Here is a 19369-nt window from a genome sequence, read left to right as displayed (position 1 = left end):
AATTGATATATGCATTCCTACAAGAAATATTGTATTGATTGTGTATATAAATAGCATGTCAAACTTTAATGTAATGCACAGTAAATAATGGTTTGTCTTATCACTAATTAGAAAATGGAAAAAAAGCTTAAGTGTCCGATACTACCCGACCTTCCCCTACAGGCAGTATGACTATATTATGGCCAGCACCTATTAATTTTTAACAAACTTTTATCATACGTATATTCTTTAATTATTTTTTGCAATATATATGTCCAGTATAAAGTTATTTGATAGGTTTTTTTTCCATAAGAAAATTATATTCATATTTGAAGTTACAATTATCATTACATTTTGTATTTTTAATTACATTTGCTTGCTATTCTTTCTAGTTTTGGCTCTATTCGGACATATACTCAAATAATATTTCATGTACATATCTTTTTTTTATAAAACTTATAACGTTATTATTTAATCCACATTTTTGAAAAATAATAGGTTAACAATATTTTCTTTGTTAGATCATAACAAGTTTTATTTTTATTGAAAATTCTTATGATAACCTAATTATGTCCAGCATTGATTTTTTACTAACTAAATAAGAAATTTATTATTTCCATCAAAATTGTATGTACATGTGCTGCACTTAATTACTTTATACATTAATTAATATCATTTAATAGGATTGATTGATTGTTGATTGATTGAGCTTAATTGATTGTTTTGCATTTGAAAACAACTATTTAAAGTGTGATTAAGAGTCATTTAAACTTTTAAATGCCTATTTTAATTTGCTTAGATATAAGTAGAATTATACGATATGATGACTGTATTATGACTAGCTGTGAGTTTTATGGAACATGTTTTAATGTAAATATTTTCAGGATATATTTTTCTTAAATTCACACTTATAAAGTAGTTTTGTATCTTAACTGACCTTTATGCAAAATGAATATCAAACAACTTCTTAATAGTATTATAAATGTAATTTATTTTCCAATTTTACTATGTTTGCTTGGCATTGTGCATTTATACAGTAGTTTAATCGTTAAGCTGACTTTCATTGACTAGAATGTTTTGTATTGATTTTAATATTTACATTCCTGATTTTTATTGAACTGTTATAAATCTTTAATCTTTCTTCCAATGTTTCATGTGGATATGTACACTATACACTTATTTATGCTTACATTGATACTAGAGCTAAATGAAATTTCTCGTTTTATGTACTATTCTCGTGTTATAAAATTAACATTTTTATTGTACATTGATAACGGACGAAATATTACTTTGGTTTAACATCAAATTAATGTAACAATCTTATTATTACTAACAACTGTAAATAAAGGTATAATGAATAATCATACACATATCTCTTACTTTCCTAATATTATAATCCTATTACATTTAAATTTAATTTCTAAATCATTAACAAAATGTTGAGTGTTATAATGTTTTGAGCCGTGCATTTCTGCGCTGCAATTCAGTGAAGTAACAAATTTTTTCTACTACATTTTTCTATCTACATTTCCTTTGGGAGTATTCGATTTTTCTATTACTTATAAAAAACAAAACCCACCGAACTCTTTGTGTTCATAAAACCAACAAGGTTTGACTTTGAAATGTTAAAAAATTATAAAATTTTAAATGTGGGTATGGCACGTTGGATGCACGATCAAGTTAAAAGTTTTTTTCCTAGGCGCGGAAGCGGAAAGCGGAGAGAGGAACGCGGAGAGCGGAATTGAAATTAACATGGCATTCCGCTCCGCTTCTAGGAAAACAGTAACATTAAATTGCCTAAGACAAGTGGAATCCGCTCTCCACGTTCCTCTCTCCGCTCGCCGATTCCGCGCATAGGAAAACCCGGCTTAAGCAAGGAAAAAGTGTGAGTACTTTCGTAAATCGATTGAATATTTAGGGTATATTTTGAGTGAGGAAGGTCTAAGCACCTCACCGTCTAAGATAAGTGCTATAGAGAAAGCTCCTATACCAACGGACGTATCACAGCTAAAAGCATTTTTAGGCATGGTAAATTACTATGGCAAGTATCTACTCCACTTATCGACCATTGCAGCACCTTTGTATAATTTGTTAAGAAAAGACAGTGTTTTAGAGTGGACAGCCACCTGTGATCAAGCATTTAAGCGAATCAAAAGTAAATTGGTGTCAGCAGCAATATTAGCACATTACGATCCTAACTTACCTGTAAGCCTAGCTACTGATATTTCTAGTTATGGTTTAGGGTGTGTACTAAGTCAGAGACAGAAAGGCGGTTCAGAGAAACAGATTTGTTACGCTTCACGTACATTGTCAAAAGCTGAGGTAGGCTATAGTGTCATATACAAGGAAGCACTAGGTATTGTGTATGGGGTTAAACAATTTAACCAATATTTGTATGGTAGGAAATTTGTCTTAATTACAGACCATAAGCCTTTGTTGTCCATTTTCGGACCTAAGAAAGGGTTGCCTGCGTACGCAGCCAGCAGACTTCAGCGATACGCGCTCTTCCTAACTAATTACGATTTTGACATTAAGTACGTGAGGTCAGAGGCGAATGCCAAAGCCGATTGCCTATCTAGATTGCCCTTGAATATAAGAGATTTTCCTTTTGAGTCAGACGATGTAAACAATGTTGGTACGTATTTGCAATACATTCAAGAAAATGACATTCCTGTTAATTTTAATAATGTAAGAGAAGAGACAAAAAGGGACGTTGTGTTAAACAAGGTTTTAGGTTATGTTTTGTATGGCTGGCCAAACTACGCACCAAGTACTGACGAGAATCTAAAACCCTACTACCAGCGACAAAGTGAATTAGCTGTTGAGAACGGTATTATTGTTTGGGGGCATTGAATAGTGGTACCTCAAAATTTACGGAAGTTGCTTTTGTCAGAATTACATTGTGGGCATCTCGGAATTGTTAAGATGAAAGCCATGGCCTGATCGTACTTTTGGTGGCCTGGTCTAGATGCGGATATAGAAAATCTAGCTAACAGCTGTTCACTCTGTCTGATGGTACGTCAAAGCCCAGCTAAGTGTAACTTACATGTGTGGGAACACCCCAAAAACGTATGGGAACGCCTACATGTTGATTTCTTGGGCCCTATTAATGGTAAATTGTATCTCATCATAGTAGACGCTCACAGTAAGTGGTTGGAAGTAGAAGAAGTGCTCTACGGCAGCCAAACAAACTATTGCTAAGCTCAGGCGACTCTTTGCGAGATTTGGCCTTCCCCACCAAATAGTTTCTGATAACGGACCACCGTTTACTTCTTTTGAATTTAAAGATTTGTTGAAATCTAATGGAATCACACACACATTGACACCACCATTTCACCCAGCTACAAATGGTCTAGCCGAAAACTCTGTCAAAAATGTTAAGAAAAGAATTAAGCTAGCTATTATGAGTAACGACAGTGTAGATTTATCTTTGTGTAAGTTTTTGTTAGCTTATACTTGTTAGCTTGTATACTTGTTTAGCTTGTAGTTGTTATGAAGATACATACTAAGTATGTATCTACATCACCGTCACCAGATACAGCTCCACCTTGAGTTTTTTATTTCCTCACGACTAAGCCAACTAAAGTTATTTGTTGGAATAATTTGTACTATCGCACGGCCATACAAATTATTCACATCCATGTAAATTAGTCAAATCGACAATGGTCCATCTCCTTACTTTTAATAGAAAAAGAGTAGGGGATGTAGATAGACCAGGACTTGAAGACTTCATAGAGCCCATAACGTACAAAAAGGGACACTTCCATATATGTTATTGTCAGAGTCTGAGTGACCCACGCGCTCCAATTATATGATGGTGGAGACCAGAGGGAAACACTCCAAAGTGATTGTTTTACTGTTAACTCACGATATGATGAGGCACATTAATCTAATAATATCTATGAGAGACCTCAATCAAATTCCGAAGGAAAATCCCTTTGTTTTCGCCAAGGATACCAACAACACATTTTCAACGTCAAGAGCACTAAGTGAAATGGCCTATGAGTGCGGGGCGAAAAGCCCTCAGTTCCTGACTGGAACTAAATTAAGGAAAGAAATTGCGACAGCCACACAGGCTTTCATTTTTTCTAAAAATGACTTAACTATTCTGGCCAACTATTTAGGCCAATATCTGCAAACCCATAGCGCTTTTTACAGACTGCCAGACGAAGCCTTTAATCAGCAAAAATCAGCAAATTGCTGGAACTGGTTGATGCTGGAAGAGCTTCAGAACTGAAGGACAACAGTCTTTCAGAATTGGAGTCATATGTGACTAGAGCGATGAATCAAGATGACGCCAACAATAATAAAGGTAAGTTTGATTTTTTACGACACCTTATTTATTACAAAGGAAATTAGTAAATGTATAAAAAAAACATAAACACTCCAACAACTACACATAATGATAACATCTGATAAGTATGTGAAACTTCATAACTAACATAAACAATTTCACACAAAAATAATTGTGATAAATATTTGTTAGTTAAAATTACTCACGTACATAACTCTCGCCAAAACAAAAGGTTTTCCTTCCGAAATGACATTTCTTGCAAGTAATTGTAAATTGTTGTACCCTTTAAACAAGTAATACATTTTAAAAACCCCGTACATATTGATTTTGGAATGCATTAGTAGGAAAACTTGTTTTAAATATGCCAACGATGAAAGGGGAACAAATGACTGTGCACTTACATTAAAATCTACCACAATCCTTATTAATCTTTGGTTGTTAATGGTTTAGAATCAATCAATTTTAATTACAAACCTATGTTTTTTAATCACTGTACTAATTAATATTGGGTGAATTATGTAACAATTTAATTACATATATTTACGTTTATTGCAGGTATACACATGTATATGCTACTAAAACACTGTGGTTAGTTACTCTGCACACGGGTATAACGATTACATTTTGTATAACAAGATTGCTTTGGACGTACATATACGATCAGTGTTATCCTGATGTACAACACAGATAATTTCTTTTTTAGCTTTTTTAGGTATTTGTCAAAATATAAAATGATAAATAATGTTTCAATGGTGTTAATGTATACTAGCTACATATTTGGAAAATGTCACGTTCACAATGAATCTGTTTCATTGCAACCATTAAAAAAATGTTATGCTATATACTGTTCACTAAAACAAATACAATAATTGAAGTGTTAAACTGTTTCCAGCATAATAAATTAAACCGTACAATGGGGTTTTTAACCTTGATTAATCCACCTTCTGATTATTATCCGTAAATTCCCAGTTAAATTTGTATTCGTAAAACATCAGCATAAGGATTCTCTTTTGCACATACTTAAATGTTAACGGCATAATTTCTTACAGTATTGGTTGTTTCATGAGATATTCCAGAAACGGAGAAAGTTCCGACCACGGCGGATCTTGTACCATCCATCATCTACACACAATCAGATGAAAATAGTAAGAAGGAAATGGACAACTCCTGAAAAATTCAATATGAAAAAATACTTCAAGCACCACTTAGCGAACAGAACGCTACCAACCCCTCTAGAATGTGTTGAGGCCAAACACAAGTTCAGCCCTCTAAAACAGCGTACTGCAAAGCAAATTAAAGCATGGGTAAACAAACAAACGGATGGCATTTAATAAGGGACAAAACTAAACTTAAAATCACACGATAGTAAATAATTGTAATGATAAATAGTTGAATTACTCTTCGTTAATTCATCGTTTCTTATTTATATTAAAAAAATATAAATGTGATGTGAATTAATTTATTTCAGAACAGGGTTATGTACCACAGTTACATTCATTCAGTACCTAAATGCTCTCTAAAGTTCTTTGTATAGTTGTCAAGCTTTCGTGTTTTTCAGTTTTTATTTTCATTGTTTATTTTTGTAAATTTACAATATTTTACGATTTTTTTCAATTTTATTTTACAATATTTTAAACTTTATTTCAGTTGCGTCCTGTTTTTATGTTTTTATTTTTGTCTTTATTGTGTATTTTTTGTAAATTTATATTAAACTAGCAGAGTACCCGTCCTTCGTACGGGGTTGACAAACAGTTATTTTGTAAAATATAATTGAATCATGCCACAGTGGAACATTTGAAATGTAGTGAAATATTTATTTATTAGAATAAAGATAATTGTTGATTTGTATTGATAATAAGGATGTAATAAGGATTAAAGGGGATAAGGAGAAGGGCTACAGCCGAACTATTATGAGCTACTATCGATTCAACTATAGGACACTTAATTGAACTTCACAGATCCCATTTGGATGAAAGATGTATTTACAGTTCAATTTTTCAATCTAAGGTTTTCCGCTCAAACTAATCAAAACCTCTTTAAACAGATTGAAATTATATTTCATTCACACGATCAAATAATTATGTGGTAAAAGTTAATAGCAACAACCTATAAACATTGGGGATACATTTTAAAATTCTGTGAGCTATGACTTATTATCAGGGCCAACTGAAATATTGGGAAATTTTACAATATATGAAGGATACTCGGGAGCTGTACTCATCCTGTTTTACATGTAATGTTTCTGTGAAATAATTTAAAAGTTCTAGAACTGAACATCTGTTGCACACAAGCGTCTGTGGAAAGTTTGGAGATGTTCAAAGGAGATATGAATCTTCGGACTCTGATGGCGATGAAAAGGTAATGAAATCCTGTGATATATAAATAAAATTAGAGATTTTTCTGTACATTGGTCAAAATTATAATTTTTTATGTTATTTTTACGTTTTATACTATAGCCTATAAATGGTTTGCTGCGGCGGAATAGTAAATCATCGTGTTATTCAAAAGAGTAATAAATATTATAAATTTCATTTAGAAATATTTGGGATGTGTTTTTAAATTGTCAAATATTAATGTGAAAATTCTAATATAATTTGTTTTATTCGTTCCAGGTGAAAAAACAGCAGGAGAGTAGAGTGACATCTCTTTTGCCATCAAATCAAAACAGAGCACAGGTAAACTAAATAAGCCTCTTTGTGTTACAACAATGTAATTATTACTAGCAGTAATCCCTAGTGTCCCACTTTAGCCTTCTGTAATGATGTTCCCCAATGTTACATGTCCGCTTGGGGTATATTCTCTTAGCAAAACCGTCAGTCGGGATCGTTTTAGCGAATTTTAGTCTCATCTCTATTTCCGTCTGTCACGAGGCATTTTACGCGGCCTCCTCCTGAAAAACGAGAGTACCTATCAATGATGGCAATGATCAATGTTATGGCTGACTACAGCATTGAATAGTCCCCTCAAATCCATCCATCATTGGAAATTTCCATGACTTCATGCCTCTTTCCATGACTTCTTGCCTATTTCTATTACTTTTAATGACCAAAATCTTTTTCCCATGACTTTCCCTGACTTTCCAGAATGTGGACACCCTGCCACAGTAATAGCTTATTCCATATATATTGGAAATTCGCTAAAACGATCCCGACTGACAGTTTTGCTAAAAGAATATACCCCAAGCGGACATGTAACATTGGGGAACATCATTACAGAGGGCTAAAGTGGGACACTAGGGATTACTGCTAGTAATAATTACATTGTTGTAACACAAAGAGGCTTATTAAGTTTACCTGTGCTCTGTTTTGATTTGATGGCAAAAGAGATGTCACTCTACTCTCCTGCTGTTTTTTCACCTGGAACGAATAAAACAAATTATATTAGAATTTTCACATTAATATTTGACAATTTAAAAACACATCCCAAATATTTCTAAATGAAATTTATAATATTTATTACTCTTTTGAATAACACGATGATTTACTATTCCGCCGCAGCAAACCATTTATAGGCTATAGTATAAAACGTAAAAATAACATAAAAAAATTATAATTTTGACCAATGTACAGAAAAATCTCTAATTATATATATATATATATATACATTTATATATATATATATATACATATATATATATATATATCAGGATTTCATTACCTTTTCATCGCCATCAGAGTCTGAAGATTCATATCTCCTTTGAACATCTCCAAACATTCCACAGACGCTTGTGTGCAACAGATGTTCAGTTCTAGAACTTTTAAATTATTTCACAGAAACATTGCATGTAAAACAGGATGAGTACAGCTCCCGAGTATCCTTCATATATTGTAAAATTCCCCAATATTTCAGTTGGCCCTGATAAGTCATAGCTCACAGAATTTTAAAATGTATCCCCAATGTTTATAGGTTGTTGCTATTAACTTTTACCACATAATTATTTGATCGTGTGAATGGAATATAATTTCAATCTGTTTAAAGAGGTTTTGAATAGTTTGAGCGGAAAACCTTAGACTGAATAAATGAACTGTAAATACATCTTTCATCCAAATGGGATCTGTGAAGTTCAATTAAGTGTCCTATAGTTGAATCGATAGTAGCTCATAATGGTTCGGCTGTAGCCCTTCTCCTCATCCCCTTTAATCCTTATTACATCCTTATTATCAATACAAATCAACAATTGTCTTTATTCTAATAAATAAATATTTCACTACATTTCAAATGTTCCGCTGTGGCATGATTCAATTATATTTTACAAAATAACTGTTTGTCAACCCCGTACGAAGGACGGGTACTCTGCTAGTTTGATATAAATTTACAAAAAATACACAATAAAGACAAAAATAAAAACATAAAAACAGGACGCAACTGAAATAAAGTTTAAAATATTGTAAAATAAAATTGTAAAAAATCGTAAAATATTGTAAATTTACAAAAAAAAACAAAAAAACAATGAAAATAAAAACTGAAAAACACGAAAGCTTGACAACTATACAAAGAACTTTAGAGAGGTAAGTACTGAATGAATGTAACTGTGGTACATAGCCCTGTTCTGAAATAAATTAATTCACATCACATTTATATTTTTTTAATATAAATAAGAAACGATGAATTAACTAAGAGTAATTCAACTATTTATCATTACAATTATTTACTATCGTGTGATTTTAAGTTTAGTTTTGTCCCTTATTAAATGCCATCCGTTTGTTTGTTTGCCCATGCTTTAATTTGCCTTGCAGTACGCTGTTTTAGAGGGCTGAACTTGTGTTTGGCCTCAACACTTCAGATACTCCCAATTCCCATGCAAAATAAACTTGAAAAAAACATTTTTTTAGGAAAGGAAAGGATGCCGCTACATTGGAAGATAATCGGGCCTATGGAGATGTCAGCGGAAATATAAACACTTTTCAACAATGGCTATAAATTGAGCCTACAATTAACTTATGTATTTTTTTAATCTTGAAAGTGATCTACTTTTGATTATGGATTTGATATATTATAAGAATATTTTGTTCTCTGATTTGTTATTATTTAGGCCTGTTTTGTGATTTTACCTAAAAAAAAAAATGCATATTTTGACTTTGTGAAAGAATAAACAATATTGTTTTAAATTGTGACGTTAATTTTTACCTTTTTCTTTAGGTAAATATACAAGATATAGTATCATTATTTGTCAACAATACTCCATAGAAATAATTTTTGCAGATTTATGAAATAACATGGCCTATAGTTATAAAAAGATATATATTACAAATACTTTTGTCAGTTAATAGAGTATTACTTAAAATGAGTTTTTTTACATGTGTACTACATTTATATTAGTATTTTAAATATTAAGATTTTTAAATAATCATTTTGCGAACATTTTTTTAATTTGTCAAGCTTTGAGGTACAGTAGACATACTCATAAGGAAATACCCCCTTCCAAGTTAGTTCACCATTAGGCAACTGTTTCCAGCCCGATGTGTATCCAGCGATGATCCTGTAGACGACTCTCCAAACGTCATTACTCCGACTGGACTAACATACAAAGAAAAATTATATCTGTGCAGATCAGGCCATTCTGCATAAAAGATCAGAATCTTTTATGCCCTACCCTTGACCACCACCAAAAGAAGATGGAATTTAATCAAATATTAACCCTTCTTCTTCAGGTAACGGCTAAACACCGTCACAAAAGAGGAAGAAACTTCCCGCTACAATTAAGCCAAAGGTGAAAAAAGTGAACAAAGTTGGATCAAGTATGAAATAATGTTTATGTAATAATACAATACTGTACTTTTTAACAAAGTAATGTAATTTTACTGCAATGTTTATGTGCAATAACTAGTGTATTTGATGTCCTAACTGTACTTAAAGGTGATCTTGGGTAAGTGGGCCCTTGCGTAACTGGGTCCTCAGGCCATATTTTATTAATTTGTTAAAATAAAGAAATTATATTTATGTGGCATGTTATTTAAATCGTTTACTAGCCGAGTACCTGTCCTTCGTACGGGGTTGGCGTATAAGTATACAATCCTTATTGCAGTTATACTTGTGCTTTGCGTATGAAAAGGAGAGGACACGGTTTAAGAAAATTTGGTTTACTATAATTTAGGTATACTCTAGTATAGCACATCTACCATAGCCATAATGTTCCACCGATTCACCTAAACGTGAAATAGAAAAGTAAAGTTCTCACAGCTTTTTGTTGCTGCTTGGTTCAAATGAGCTATTGTCATTAATGTAGAAAGAACTAATGGTGCTGCACCCTGTTGGTAAACCTTATATAACCTTTTAATGCTATTGAATATCGTAGAAACTAATTGTGTAGTTGAAACAGCTGGCAAAATTCTTTTTCTTCAGCCCAATCCAACCTAGTTAATGCGTGATTGAACTTCAAACAAACAAACAACGGGCTACAAGGCAACAAATAACTCATGGTAACATGGGAAACTCTAGAGTTACTGGGGCGGATCCCGAAAGGATTTTTGAGGTAAGAATATGTCTATAAGTTAATCGGGAATGTGAGCTATCATTATATTATATTTCAACACAATCTAACCGTTTGTTAATGCATGATTGAACTTCAAACAAACAAACAAAACATTTAAACAAACACAAAAACTTTCACATTTATAATATACAGTAATTAGTATCAGTATAAACGTTGCATGTACTTTGGTATAAATAAACTTATGTTTTATATTTTCTTTCAGCATTTTCTTCTCTGACGAAAGCGCGACATTCTAAACTCGAGTTATTTATATTCCAGAAGTATTTGGTCTAGAGTTGTGACCGGGTGTAGGCTTACTTTTTAGAGTTGGTTTAACATATCATGTGGTTTTTTCACATTTATTAGCACAATTAATCTTTTTTGAAGGGGGGGCAGTAACCTAGCATTTCTTAGTATTTTTAGGTAACAGCGGGAGTTCTGTATTTTATGTTGTGTATTACTTTTATGTAACTCTTAATCAATTTTTGATCCCTTCAATCTTTATTTATATAATATATAATATTCTTGAAAAATGCTGACTTTCTTGTCACTGTATTAAAAAAACAAATTATTCTAAAAAATTTATAAAAATATGCATATAGTACATTATATACATGGAACATATTGTTTAGTTACCTAATTTTAATATATTTTTTTAGATTCTTTTCATGAACAGAGATATAGGGTACATGTATCCCTCTGTTACGCATCACAGAACCTAAAATACTGTACACGGGTTTAAAGATTTGTTTCATGCTTGGATATAGTTAAATCTTAACATAAAATATAATTCAAACACATTAAATACAATCTAAATAGATTATCAATAACTGCGAAAAACACATAAAAATATTTTAAATGAGTTTATTTTAGTGATAAACATCTATAACAAGATTTTAGGTTCCTACACCCACTCTCTTTATAATACGATTCAGTAAGAACAAGATGTTATTTATAGTGTATTACTCTATGTTAGAAAAAAAAGGGAAAAGTAAAAAATAACTCTGGGTAGTGGACAAAATTGTGAAATGTAGATGTTGGATATTGTTTTAAGTTGAATTTAAAGTTTTACATAGGGACTATAACTTTTGGTTTTCCCACCGAGTATTTTTTACTCATGTTTTGTTTATTATTAAATTACTATAAACTTTACAAACACGAACACGATAAAAACATAAAAACACGTAAAATAAGAGACAGGCCTGTCGCGTGCATGATGACCGCTATGAGTACGGAAGCTGGCTCAAATAGACAAGGCATCATGTGGCGTAAAATGGGTTTTTGGAAATGGAAAACCACACTAGGTCTGAAATGGACGAATTTTTAAGAGGGGACATATGTGATGTAAGGCTTTGACAATTGTGATGAACTCGAAGACGAAATACTTGTTACGGAAAAAGTTTTGGAGGCCAGGCTACAGGACTTTGATGAAATCATGAGAGATCTCAATATTCATCCAGATGAAACACAAAATACAACGGAAGACAACGAGGAAGAAAGAGCAGATGCAAGAATTAATGTTAAAGAAGGTGGGTAAGCAATGAAGATGTGAGGTAAATTCGCGATGCCGTGGCACAAATCCTGGAAAGGAAATATATTTCCCAACGAAAACATACCACTTCTGCGAAGGCTTACAAAAACTAAAAAAATCAATGGATAAAGCAATAGAAATCAAACGATGGAAAATATTGACTGAGGATGAAGAGTTTCCTGAATTTCATACTGATTCATTAATTCACAGAAAGTGTTTTACCTAAAGGAGTATTATAACACTTTTTTTATACTGTAATAATATAATGGAGAATATCGTTGAACAAACAAATTTATATTCAGTCCAAAAAAAGGGAGTTCAATCAACACTTCTTCGATGAAATGGAGCAATTCAACGATATAAATCTTGTTGGGGGTATAATCAAAATGCCATCCTACCGAATGTCCTGGAGTTCAGACATAAGGTACCCACCAATCGCAAACGTTATGTTTTGATAGAATTCGAACGAATTTGCACCTAAATGATAACGAAAATCTACCTAACGGCAATGACACCAACCATGACAGGCTGTTTAAAATTCAAAAGGACGTTTACAAATCAGACAATATAACCCCATGAAACCTCATAAGTAGGATATTAAGATGCTTTGGCTTCTGTATCAGGTATTGTCCACGATTTCGTAATCTATGTTGACAAACTAACTTTGCTCAGCACATAGTGGAGATGTTTTGTTGAGACTCGTAGAAGTCATAGTTTGGTAGAGTAGAGGAGTGGGCCGGGCATTTTCGGCACGTTGCAGTTTTTTATGATTTTTCAAACCTGATTTTCTGGGTAAAAACGGTAGTTGCCGAAGAAGTGGCAGAGGGTAAAAGTGAATGTCCTAAGTAATAGTAAAAACACATTAAAAGTAAAAAAATATTAAAACTTTTTTGCGATTTTCAGGGTGAAATAGGCGCCAATTGTAAAAAGTGTTCAAAATAGGACAAATAATGAGAAAACAATTTTTTTTTATAAAAACAATTTTTAAGAAAACATCCAAAACCATAGTTAACTCTAGTTTTGGATAAAAAAAGTTCCTAAACAAAAACAAACCTCTTATCTATCAATAGTAATTTCCAACAGTTATAATAAGCACCGACACACATTATAATCTAAAATGAACAAAACCAAAAGGAGTGCAGAAAACTGTTGAGCCACATTTACACACCAAAGATGTCATAGCGAGACAATCTCACGGCGAGCACAATAAAAAAAAACCATCCATTTATCTTACCCAACCTCAGCCACCCCAAAAAAGCAACCCCGCCGGGGGAGGGGGGAGGATGTAGCGATCCGCTACAACTAGGTGCTAGACTAGGTGCGCGTACAGCCAAAAGATCCACCCGCGCAAATAGACGACGAAGGAGTGTAGTGTTGTGTGTGCCGCCAGCAGGACATCTTCATATTGGATGAGAACTATTAGAATGAGTAGATAATATAGTAGGGGTTGGGGAAGGAGGTAGGCTAGGTCAATGAATTATTAATTAATTATGTAATTTATTAGGTTTACCAAAGGGTCGTAGTCTGGTGATCAATATTCCAAATTTATGCGATTTATATTTGAATTCACGTTACAGTAGCTACATCTAGTTACTATTACGAATCAGAATAAGTCCATTAATATAATTATTTCTCTGTTCACTATGTTTTAATTAGATATATTAAATAACATAAAAGCTCCCAAGTTTCAGTTGGGATGCAATGTTGTACAAAAACAATTTCACCGCGGAAATCCTTCAGGATCACGATCTATACAATTTTATTTGAAACACCAATAGGGATGTTTTTTTCATAAACTGTTAAACAGTTTTGATAAATGAATGAGTAGTTTTGATATGAAAAGGTGAATAAATCTTACTAATATTATAATGATGATATAAATCACTTGGTGGCAATGTTTTCCGTGAACAAACAGAGTTGGTAGGTGCCGGCTGGACTCCAGGAGTGATTGCATCAAGAACTTGGTAACTGATAAAATAACCGTATTAAAAGAAAAACGGCAAATGCTGACATAGGGTTCAGTCCATTGTATCAGAGAGCAAACAAAGTAGCTGAAGCTGTGTGTTAGCTGGAGCGGGCACGATCAAAGTGAAACGAATTACTGCAAAACAAATAAATCGACAAAATGTTGCCGGATCAAACCCAGAATATTACTTTAGAGTGAATATTTTCGTACATATTCTTGAATAAATAATGAACCAAAGAATAGGTTTTCTGTCAAAGTCCTTGGCATATAAAAACTTAACTCATTGCTACCTAAAAACCTCACCTCGCGAAAAACGTCACTTGAGTCAATATTGCGGGATTCAGAAAATCCGTCAAAAAAATATCACAGAGTAATCGAAGGCAGTGAAAGTGACAGCATTCCTCCTCTAAAGGCCGAAATCAAACTTTGGGCATCCAGTTGGAAAAGAGAGATGGAAAATTTATTAAAACTTCCAAACCACGCTGTTGAGTGCTTGCAATTTTGTACTCCAGAGATATTCTCCTAAATAAGAGCTTTAGTGTTGATTTTGTAATCTCCTTCCTGTGACACTCAAGCTAATCAAAACTTGGTTTAGAAACCGTTGTGGACAAATGGATTAGCTCTGCTCTGCTATATGTTCATAGAGACATAACCATTGACAGAGATAAGCGACAGGTACATAGAAAAGGATGGGAAAAGAAGAAAACTTATGTTTTCATAATTGAAAAACATATATTTTGCTATACGTGCAAGCTACGTTTTTCAATTGAAATTATAGTATTTCGACTAGGCTTACTGTTCTAGGCCTACTGTTTTTCTTTCACCATTATATTGAAAAAGCATTATCAATAAAACCAAACTAACATTATATGCGAATCAGTATTAAAGTTTGCAGAACGGTCGGCTCCACTATCATCAACAAAAGATAAGGGAAGGGGTAGACAAAGGACTGCAACCTTGATAACGCTAGTCTAGACTAGCTCCTCGCACACGTCGCGCATAGATCAACCCATGGGAAATGTTTGTGACTCTTACGTGTGTATTCGTTTTTTATGTTCGTGTTCGTGTCCGTATTTGTGTTCTCGTAGTTTAAATGTGACGAATTCGTATGAATGACAACTTTTGACTTCCTTTGACACCTGAAGAAAGCCCCCTGAGGGCTGAAACTGCAGTAGTGTAATTACTACTAGCTCCAAGGATCACCTGACAGTTAAGGTATTTAAACCATTTTTAATTAACTAAAGTGATTCGGAGGCTAACATCATGAAATTACCTGTAAAGGTTATAGGCCAACAAGAGACAGGCAATCATTCTGTCAATCAAGACGGTCGTAAAGATCAAGATGCTGTATCTGGGTGTTCATTTTGGAATGACAATAAACCCCAAAACGACAATCATCAAGCTCACTCAAGAAGCTTTGCTGTTTCACCGGAACAAATTGTTCCTGTCCCTCATGTTGGCAAGAAAAATATCAGTGCTTCAGGACACAAAAAAAGAAAAACAGTTGATGTAACTAGCTCTCCTTATATAAGAGAACTTGAAAGTGCAAATAAAGAGAAGACAGAAAAATAGAAGGCGTAGAACGAAAAAAAGGCACTGAAGAAAAGTGTTAAAAAGACTTTCTTTAAGTGGAAACCTGCCAAAAACAAAAAACCAATCAAAAGCCTAGCCAAGAGGATTAAACAAGAAAAAAGGACAAGGAAGAGAGCTCGTCAGAAGAAGATGACACTGCTTGTCTTTATTGTGGATATTTTTATTCACAGTCTACAGAAGGATGGGTGTCTTGTGTCTCGTGCAAGAAGTGGGCTCATTGCTTTTGTGCTGGGGAAGAGGACGAAGATGCCGAAGTACATCCCATTTGTGAGTTTGGTTTACAAAAGGACGATAATTGACTAAAACAGAAGACCAAAATATTAACATTGGTTACAAAAAGTAATGCTAGTTAGTTCAATGATACTGGACGATTCTACTTTTTCCTACTTAGTTAGTAGGCCTAATGTTATAGATTTTTTTTGGTAACTACGATAAATGAAGTAATAATTATTTGTAGGAGTAATTTTTATGTTTTCAGCAAATATTTCATTAATAATAACATAATACTTTTTATATTAAAATTATTTTATTTTTAAGTTTGTAAGGCGTTTATTTGTTTATTTGCCATACTTTGTAATGTTACCCCATCTTACGCCAATAGTGCACCCCATCTTGCCCTCATTGTAGGGCAAAATGGGGTACTTGGTAAACTCTACAAAAACCTTTTTTTTAAATATAATCTTTTGAGTTTGGCACGTCAGAATATTTGTATATACTATATAAGGACTGAAGTTAAGTTGCAATATCAAGTATTTTTATTAGTCATTTAGAAAGCCTACAAAAATGTATTAAATGTTCAAGTACCCCGTCTAGCCCCGCCTTCCACTACTTCTTTCTGTGGTACTGTATGGGTCAGAAGTCTGGGATTTGAAGCAAAGAAACATGGGAAAGTTGTTGGCTACAGAAATGGATGTACTCAGGAGGAGTTGTAGGAAGACACGATTGGACAGAGCGAGGAATGAATAAATAAGAAGAGAAATGGAAGTAGATAAAGACATAGTGGATGAAGTGCAAAAGAGACATTTAGTCTGGGTTGGCCATGTAAATCGTATGGAAGAGGGCCGACTCCCACGACAAGTTTTGGGAGGCGGAGAGACAGTGCTGTATAAATCCGCAAAAAGAAAAAGAAAAGAAGAAGGAATTCTTTCTGATGGTGAGTCGTGAGACAAATGATTATGCTGAAAAACAGCTAACAAACGTATATAGGCAAAAACTTCATGATGACGATAAGTGGCAGGATCTCACAGTCCCTGAACTGAAGGCCTACTTTGCCCTTTATATTTTGATGGGCCAAGTTGGGAAGCCTACCATCAAGATGTACTTGACATCAAGAAAAATTCTAGAAACTCCGATCTATGCAGAAGTAATGAGTTACCAGCAATTGAAGCTTATATCAAGATTTTTACATTTTTCTGACGACGAGTTCACAGATCAAAGTGATAAGCTGAAGAAGCTAAGGTCAGTCATAACATACTTGCAGACAAAGTACATGCATACATATACTATGAAACAAGACTTGGCCATTGACGAGAAGATTTTTACATTTTTCTGACGACGAATTCACAGATCAAAGTGATAATCTGAAGAAGCTAAGGTCAGTCATAACATACTTGCAGACAAAGTACATGCATACATATACTATGAAACAAGACTTGGCCATTGACGAGAGCCTTGTAAAACTTAAGAGCTAGGCTTTCCTACATACAGTAAAACCACCAAAAAAGAGCTAGATTTGGAGATTAAATTTACAAACTTTGTGAAAGCTCAAGTGGATATTGTGGGGATTTTAAAATATACACTGGAGATGATAAAACTCCAAATGTTCCAGCTAGCGAAGCAGTGGTAATGAATTTGGCAGAACCAGGTCTGGATTTAGGCCACAAACTGTTTGTTGACAATTAAAAATGAATTGTACAACCCAAATGAAGAAATTGAGATGAACACGTCTAACGTAGCCGATGATTCTATTGCAGGGAGTTCAATTTCCAATGCAGACTTAAATTATGAGTTGTGTATTAATCCTGATTCTGAAATTATTATCGAGACGGAAATCCCTCAAAATGAAGACCCTAATCAGAGTGACGAGGGACGACCTCTAAGAAAGGTAAAACTATCACCATCAGATTGGAAAAGACAAAAAAACAAAAGATTAAGAATAGAGGGCTTGCCATATTTAGGATTTTCTAAACCGAAAGGAGAAAAAAGTAGACATGATACACCCCGTGATGGAAGGAAAATAGGAGTGGCCTGCACATCACAAAAGTGTGTTCAGGCAAAAAATCGGAATTGTGAAAAATTTATGGAGGAAGATCCAAATTCTGGACTGAAATGAATTGGGATCAACGGAAAGTGTTTGTCGCAAACTTGGCCCAAAATGTAGATAAGAAAAGAAAAATGACAAAAGAAGAAATTTCAAGAAGGGAACTAAGCAGAGAGTTTCACCTTTTTCTAAGAAACGAAAGGGTCCAAGTCTGTAGGACTATGTTTTTAAATAATTTAGGGATCAAAGCTTTGACAGTGAGGCAGTGGCTCGCTAATTCAAGTGGAAGTGGTATCCACAAATGCAAGGAGGTTTAAAATAGAAGCAGGCGAAAAAATCCTCAAAGGAGGAAACGTTCAAAAGACTTGGCATACGAGTTCTTGCAGTCCTTGCCTACACTCCCCTCTCACTATTGCCGAAGTTCGTCGACAAACATGTACTTAGAACAATACCATACTTCTCACTCTGGACTGTACCAGGTATACACGGAGTTTAGTAATGAAAAAAATATCAAACCAGTTGGACGAAAACTATTCATGGAAGTTTTTCAGGAACTGAATCTTGCTTTGTATGCACCTAAAAAGGACAAATGCGATGTCTGTTGTTCTTTTGAAGTGAATCAAATTGACAAAGAAACTTTTGACAGGCACATTTTGAAAAAGAACCGAGCTAGAGAAGAAAAAAACAATGACAAAGACAACCTAAATAAAGATAAGACAGTAAAGGAGATTAGACATCACGTGTTTACTATGGACGTTCAAGCGGTGAAAATCAGCCCTTGCCTTTACGCCAGTGCCCTATACTACAAAACCAAGTTGAACTGCCACAATTTCACTGTTTACAATCTTTCTACTCATGATGCCACTTGTTACTGGTTTAACGAATCAGAAGCTGATTTGTCTGCTGACACGTTTGCGAGTTGCGTGGTTCACGCAATAAGAGAAGTGACAGAATAGGAAAAACTTCCAGTGATTTTATATTCAGATGGATGTACGTATCAGAACCGTAATAGTATTATGTCAAATGCCCTGATTAATTCAAGTAAAGAATTAAATATCGACATCTACCAGAAATTCTTCGAAAAGGGGCACACCCAAATGGAGTGTGATTCAGTGCATAGCACAATTGAACAGAGCCTAAAAAAGAAAGAAATTTATCTTCCAAAGCGATTACATAAAATGCACAAGGGATGCCCGAACAAAACCTTCACCATACAACGTATTTGAAGTGGATCACACTTTTGTAAAGAAGTACTCAGAATCATCAACAATGTT

The sequence above is a fragment of the Macrosteles quadrilineatus genome, unplaced genomic scaffold, assembly GCF_028750875.1.
Source record: "Macrosteles quadrilineatus isolate MER2022 unplaced genomic scaffold, UCM_ALF_1.0 Scaffold_2__2_contigs__length_208266976, whole genome shotgun sequence".
NCBI lineage: Eukaryota > Metazoa > Arthropoda > Insecta > Hemiptera > Cicadellidae > Macrosteles > Macrosteles quadrilineatus.
Note: the sequence above shows the minus strand (reverse complement) of the source record.